Here is an 8,314-nt window from a genome sequence, read left to right as displayed (position 1 = left end):
CAAGAATTCCTGTGCGTCTTGCTGTACATTTTGAGAAAACTGTGTTCGTCCTGAACATACATCTAAAAGTTTTCTAATTTCAGTAGCACTTTCTATTTGAGTTTTATCTTTACTCAGCTTTTGAAAAAGGAGACTCAGCACTGAACAGAATATTTTTCCCTGATTTACTATTATCTGCTCTTGCAAACTTTCCAGATAAAATGCAACATTCAGCACTACATTTGCGTAGCAGTTGACACCAGAGCTATTTTCAAAATGACATCCTACAACCTGTTCTTCATTTTCCTTTTTCTTTTTGCTTGCAATTACATCACTCCTCTTTTTTTTCCTCTTCTCTACATCTTCATTACAGATATTCTCATTTTTTCTTTTACGAGAAACTACACGTTTCTCCAACACAGGATACTGACCTAAATGAGGAGCATAGCTTCTTCTTAATCTATTATACTCCTTTACACAGTTTGTATCAGCACTAACTTTTGAATCATCAAAGTCTATCATGAATAAACCTGATAATGTTTTCACTCGTGACAAAGCAACATATGCCATACCTTCTTTGAACACAGTTGAACCAATGTTCACAAATGCACAATCTACAGTCAATCCTTGAGACTTGTGAATAGTTACAGCATATGCTAGAGAAAACGGAAACTGCTTCCTATGTACATATAAGTCTTTCACAAGCATGAATCGAACTGTACAACGACAAATATCTTTAACTTCTTCTATCTGATCAAATTTTATTTTTAAACATTCAATTCCTTCTTTTTTCTGATAATTAATAAAACCCACAACTCTTCCCATAGCTCCATTAACTAAACCTTTTTCAACATCCAAATTTCTTCTTAAAAATACTCTACAGTTCATGCAAACATATAGATTTTTTTCTAATCCAGCTGTTTTGGAGATGTTCTTCTCTAGTGAGTCCAATTTATTTTTCAGTTTGCCTGTTACTGTGACAGTAATTCTTCCATCCTCAATTTCCACTGCTTCCAATTTCCTGATCTCTACCTTTTCCAATTTCAAAAGCTCCTCATTAAATATTGAGCATTCACGTAGAGTTGGCATTAAGCAGATGACACTTTTGTTTTCTGCAATATTCTTGTATATCTTCTCTGCAACTATTTCTTCCTTTGGAAATAAATTATGTAGCAGCCGACTCTGTAATGCTTTTTTGCCATCTTCTGTGAGTAGTCCAATTCTGATATCTTTCAGAATACTTCCATATTCTTCATCGCTTGCTTGCCTCATATTAGTAGTAAGTTCCTTGTACTCAAAGAAGGACCAAATATTTGTATTTCCGATGCTTCCCAATGACTTCTTCGTGTCTTCATGTGTGACAGTATTAAATACTGGTTGTCCTTTAACTGGAGTAAGTTGCAAAAGATCTCCAAAAACTATGACGTGTTTTCCACCAAATAACATGTCATAGTCTGTCTTCAAAATTTGCTGCATTCTTAAATGCACAAAGGCAAGCATTAAGTTTGAAACCATGCTCACCTCATCAATAATGAGAACTCGCATCTTCTTCAATACTCTTGAAACTTCCAAGGATGCTTCTCCAGTTAGCTTGTTGTATTGTATTTTGTTCTCATGCTCCACTGGTAACATTAGCAAACGATGTAAAGTGATTCCTTTTATGTTATATGCTGCTAACCCAGTTGGAGCAGTAACCACACAAGACAAAGTAGAATCCGTTTTTTTCTGTAGGTAGCTTCTGATGACTTTTATTAGGAAACTTTTTCCAGTTCCAGCTTGTCCGCTTACATACATCCTGATTGGATGAAATGATGTGCATGAGCACTCTTTTTTTTCATGTAGAAATCCGTGATCAATTTTGTTTTTGATCTCTTCATAAATTTGTTGCTGCTCTTGATTCAGTTGTCTTTCCAAATTTTCTAAGTCTATAAATTATTCTTGAGCTTGATTCATAGCCGTTTCCAATCATTCATGGCTATTGATGCTTCATTTTCAACGATTGGTTGTCCTAGGGGATCTTGACTGAGTGTTCCTGAACTTTGGCTGTCCTGAGAACTGTCTCTAGCTATTTCTGCTGCAATTGTAGTTTCCTGTTCAATTTCTTCATTTAACATTTGCAGATAAGTTGAGAATGTACTGCATTGTATGCTGTCTTTGCAAGCATTAAAAGAATCTTCATAGCTTTGAAATTCTCCCAGTAGTTCATCCTCTGTACGCCATGGTTTAAACAACTGTAAAAGAGCCAAGTAGTAAAATTCCTTCTTGTCAGTAGTGTCACAACTCAGCTTCCGGTGATTTATCAAACTTCCTTTTGTTTGCTTCACCAAACATCCTTCTTCACCAACGACTTTATATTTTTCATTGTTGATGTCTTCTGCGGCTTTCCGTGAATAAATGTAGTTCTGCAACACTTCATAGAGACACATGTTCTCCAGATGATGACTTCTCTTGGGATAATAAGTGTCCAACATGTTTGATTTCAAAATATCTGTACTTTCTGGGTCATTCTCGGCCAAATATTCAATTTCTCTTACAGATTTCAGTACCCGATTTCTCATTGCTGCAAGGCCTAAACTTGACAAATTATTCTTCTTGACTTCGAGTAGAGACTTGCAGAAGATAACCTATCAGAACATTCGTAGGATCCAATTTCTCGATGCGATAACATCTTCAAACTGAAACTGTACAGCTTCTTACTGACAGTCTTCTCGTGAGAAATCTCTTCCCACATTTCCTTCAATTCTGTTTTTTCTGATTTTGTAATGTAAGACGTTACATATCAAGCAACAGCAATGGAATTGTCAGCAACATACTGTATATCCATGTTAGCGTTCCACATGGATAAAATGACTGGGTTGTAGTCATTTATATTTTTTGATTCTTCTTTTCTTTTTAGGTTGTAGGTATTCTTAGGTTATTTTCTTGTGATAGTATGTCTCACAGCTGACATAAAACTGTTGACTCTTCCATTTGAAAGAACAGGTCTTGGAAATCCAAATCGACATTTAGTGTAGTATTTATCTTTGCTCTTGTATTTCCGTCGACAGTATTTTCCACACCGATGACTTTGGAAACGTAAAACTTGCTCCTTTAACTTTTTCTCTTCTGTGCTTTTTGGTATAGCACATGTTGCATATTCTTCAATGTAAGATAACACTGCTTCATCAGTATCTGTTCCAAACTTTGGGGCATCCTTGATCCACAACAGCATATGAATATGAGGAGCACCTCTTGCCTGGTACTCTTTTCTCCAAAAGAAATCCTCTACTTCTCCAAGAGGTGGATTTTTTTTATTGCAGATGAAGGACATCATAGCCTCAAATCTATGATTGAAATATCTGCAAACATTAACCGGATCCAATGAGCACAGTTCTCCTGGTGTCTTGTATTCGATGTTTTTAATGTTTGAATTTGCCTCTCGTAGAAAATCCAGTAAATCATCCCAAGCGTACTCGGCACAGCTTAGGGTAAGGAACCATGTTGGTGTTCCTAAATTCCGTAACATGCATTTTAATTCACCATGGCGTCGGTACCAATATTCATTTGTCCCACGCTGACAAGCCATCAGATTGATCAGTTGTGTTTCCAAATGATCATCTCGGTGCTGCACTTTCTCCATAAAATCCTTAGCAGACACATTTTGTAAATGTACTCCACTTTTTAAAATGTGATTTACTGCATAAGACAGTGCAGACAAGTCGCTTTCAAATAAAAGATGGAACAAATAAGGAATACTTTGTCGAAATCTGGGATCTTCAGCATATAGTCTTGTAGTCCGATACTCAGAAGCTGGAATCTGTTCTGGACGTTCATCGTATCGTCCTCCTTTTCCTTTAGGAAACAGCTGGGGAAAACATCGAGCTTCCAAGCTCTCCTCCCATACACTCACGGGAGTTCCTTTTGCTTTCTTCATCTGAAAGAGATCAATATTGTCTCCCATAACTTCTTTTGAATGAAGAGGATGTATGCTAAAATGTTCATAAATTTCTTCTTCCTTTGACTTGTCCACTTTTTCAATTTGTCCAGTTGGTGTTTCTGTGTCTTCTTGTAAATCTTCTTCTTCTTCTTCTTCTTCTTCTATATAAATTGATTCATACCATTTGTTATTCCTTTTCAAATACAAATTTGCTCTTTGTACTTTCCGCACATCTACCAGCTCCTGCCAAATCTTCTTATTCTTTGTAGGTACACCATTAACCAGAATAATTAATGGTTCAGTTTCCAAAGTATCCGCATCAATAGTTTCCATATTTTTTTTCAAATCCAAGGGCAAATACACCACTCTACCTTTTAAACCTCTCAGTAAATCTGAAGGAGGTAATTTACCAGTTTTGGGCTCCATACGTACTATGGTCTGGAACGGATGAACACATTGAATGAGTATAGACTCATATGTATTTAATTCAGAAAGTTCAGCAGGAATAGCATCCAATTCTAAATTATTATGTACAGCTCTGGTCGGCATTCTATTTTCCTCTAACTTGTTGTAACAGTATTTACAAATACGCTGATCTTCACCCAATTCAAAACAATTTTCTAGAAATATATATGTGGCAAAATCCTTCCACTTATAATTATCTTCATTTTCACTCTTTCTGTAGAGATCAACATTCCTAGTTTGTTTTCTATAATGAGTTCTGCGGCAACAAATACAAGTAAAATTTGGTCTTTCATTAGAGACAATTGCAAATTTTGTTATGTGATCATTAAATGTGTAACTTACAGAGGGTTCTACATTCTCTTCCACTTCTTCCTCATTTAGTGTATCCTTCTCTGCACTGTTTTGTTCAGGACCAAAGTAACAAAACTGAATTTCATCAACAACCTTCTCTACATCTGATACCGTTCCTCGGAACAGAGCCCTATTCAATTCATTTAACTTTATTGCTGGACTTTTGGCAAAATACAACCGTCTCACAAACTTTCTCATTTCAGTATGATGAACAGCCAGCATCCTAAAATGATGGAAAACACTATTGCACACTTTTCTAGATAGACAAGCCAGAGAATGACCCTGCAAACCAGTATTCTCTCTCACTCTGCATGGATCCAGACTTTGAAGCACCTTAATCTTCTGTTTTATACTTTTTTTACTATATTCTCTTAGAAACTCTCGAAATTTGTCAATAGATTCCTGACGCACAGTGCAAATACTACTACAATTCCAAGTGTACACTGGGGCTTTAGGACGTCTCCCCATTGCCTCATCTGCCATCACTTGTACCTCATCTCTTGGAACCATTATCTCCTTCTCCATTATGCAACCATTTTTTACTTCGTATGAACGACCTCTGGTGTCAACTGCATGCAGCAAACTATAACTTTGAAAATAGCTCTCTTCATTAAAAAAAGGTTCACTACTTGAACTATGCATCCACTTTCCTAAAAACACTTTACAAAAGTTTGTTCTGTTCACTACTCTTTTCCTTTTGCTATGTGATTTCAGTACATTAACCATTTTGTCTAATGTACGCATCCTATTCAAAATTAATATGAATAGTTTCCTTTTTAATTCTAATGCCTTTGCTGCAATGGCTTCAATTTCTTTTTTTCTCTTATAAAACTTTGCCTTTTGCTTATATTTCTTCACATCCTTTATCAAATTGGACATAACTCTCCTCTGAAACATTTTTCTACGTATCTCTTTAAACGCTGTTTTTCTGTTTAAGTTTATCTTTTTAGTTGCAGAAGATATATTTGCATTAACTAAATTCTCAATTTTTTCCTGTCCTTTTCGATTGAAATCATTCTTTCCAGTACAGACATTTTGTACATTTTTCCTTTTTTTGAATATGTTCCTTAGAAAATCTTTTGTTTGCTTACCAGAAGATTTTTTCTTCCTCCCAACATCAGCATCTTCTACTAACTTTGATCCTCTAGTTGTCTTCAAATATAGGTTTTTTTTTAGCGTTTTTTGAACTCTGGATTTTGTAGGCATCTTAAATTTTGTTCACTGCTCTTCAGCAATACCTGAAAAAAACTAAAAAAAAATTTCCTTTATTTTATTTAAATATATTACTACATTTCTTTTCACAATAGTCACAAAATGAAATTTCTTTGCCAATTTGAAAGCACACTTACTGCTCTTTTTTTTTGGCAAGTGAAAATCACTTTTACAGACTGACACATTATGAAACCACTTTTTTGATTTTTTTAAATGCACATGTCCAAACTGCTTTTTCATACCACCACCATGTGTAACCTGGGTGGCTGCCTACATTCCAGCAAGGGCAACCAGCCTTAGTGATGCTGAATGTATTTGCATTACAGACTGAAACCTGAAAACCCCACTCGCTTGTAAATACTGTGCATGATTATACATGGCAAGCAGATGGGTGTGTGCTAAGAGTCTGCTTCTTCCCCCAAAAAATCGCTCCCCCTTTTTCCTACTAATGCAACTGTGAAATCACCAGAAACAAACGCAATAAATCTCTGCCTGTAATTCCTATTTCCACACAGAGTCATGTTTTCACATTAGTCCCAAAACGAAATTTCTTTGCCAATTTGAAAGCACACTTACTGCTCTTTTTTTTTGGCAAGTGAAAATCACTTTTACAGACTGACACATTATGAAACCACTTTTTTGATTTTTTTAAATGCACATGTCCAAACTGCTTTTTCAGACCACCACCATGTGTAACCTGGGTGGCTGCCTACATTCCAGCAAGGGCAACCAGCCTTAGTGATGCTGAATGTACTTGCATTACAGACTAAAACCTGAAAACCCCACTCGCTTGTAAATACTGTGCATGATTATACATGGCAAGCAGATGGGTGTGTGCTAAGAGTCTGCTTCTTCCCCCAAAAAATCGCTCCCCCTTTTTCCTACTAATGCAACTGTGAAATCACCAGAAAAAAACGCAATAAATCTCTGCCTGTAATTCCTATTTCCACACAGAGTCATGTTTTCACATTAGTCCCAAAACGAAATTTCTTTGCCAATTTGAAAGCACACTTACTGCTCTTTTTTTTGGCAAGTGAAAATCACTTTTACAGACTGACACATTATGAAACCACTTTTTTGATTTTTTTAAATGCACATGTCCAAACTGCTTTTTCATACCACCACCATGTGTAACCTGGGTGGCTGCCTACATTCCAGCAAGGGCAACTGGCCTTAGTGATGCTGAATGTATTTGCATTACAGACTGAAACCTGAAAACCCCACTTGCTTGTAAATACTGTGCATGATTATACATGGCAAGCAGATGGGTGTGTGCTAAGAGTCTGCTTCTTCCCCCAAAAAATCGCTCCCCCTTTTTCCTACTAATGCAACTGTGAAATCACCAGAAAAAAACGCAATAAATCTCTGCCTGTAATTCCTATTTCCACACAGAGTCATGTTTTCACATTAGTCCCAAAACGAAATTTCTTTGCCAATTTGAAAGCACACTTACTGCTCTTTTTTTTTGGCAAGTGAAAATCACTTTTACAGACTGACACATTATGAAACCACTTTTTTGATTTTTTTAAATGCACATGTCCAAACTGCTTTTTCATACCACCACCATGTGTAACCTGGGTGGCTGCCTACATTCCAGCAAGGGCAACCAGCCTTAGTGATGCTGAATGTATTTGCATTACAGACTGAAACCTGAAAACCCCACTCGCTTGTAAATACTGTGCATGATTATACATGGCAAGCAGATGGGTGTGTGCTAAGAGTCTGCTTCTTCCCCCAAAAAATCGCTCCCCCTTTTTCCTACTAATGCAACTGTGAAATCACCAGAAAAAAACGCAATAAATCTCTGCCTGTAATTCCTATATGCACACAGACTCATATTTTCACATTAGTCCCAAAACGAAATTTCTTTGCCAATTTGAAAGCACACTTACTGCTCTTTTTTTTTGGCAAGTGAAAATCACTTTTACAGACTGACACATTATGAAACCACTTTTTTGATTTTTTTAAATGCACATGTCCAAACTGCTTTTTCAGACCACCACCATGTGTAACCTGGGTGGCTGCCTACATTCCAGCAAGGGCAACCAGCCTTAGTGATGCTGAATGTATTTGCATTACAGACTAAAACCTGAAAACCCCACTCGCTTGTAAATACTGTGCATGATTATACATGGCAAGCAGATGGGTGTGTGCTAAGAGTCTGCTTCTTCCCCCAAAAAATCGCTCCCCCTTTTTCCTACTAATGCAACTGTGAAATCACCAGAAAAAAACGCAATAAATCTCTGCCTGTAATTCCTATTTCCAAACAGAGTCATGTTTTCACATTAGTCCCAAAACGAAATTTCTTTGCCAATTTGAAAGCACACTTACTGCTCTTTTTTTTGGCAAGTGAAAATCACTTTTACAGACTGACACATTATGAAACCACTT

This window comes from Triturus cristatus, chromosome 10 (assembly GCF_964204655.1).
Source record: "Triturus cristatus chromosome 10, aTriCri1.1, whole genome shotgun sequence".
NCBI lineage: Eukaryota > Metazoa > Chordata > Amphibia > Caudata > Salamandridae > Triturus > Triturus cristatus.
This window is presented reverse-complemented; position numbering follows the sequence as displayed.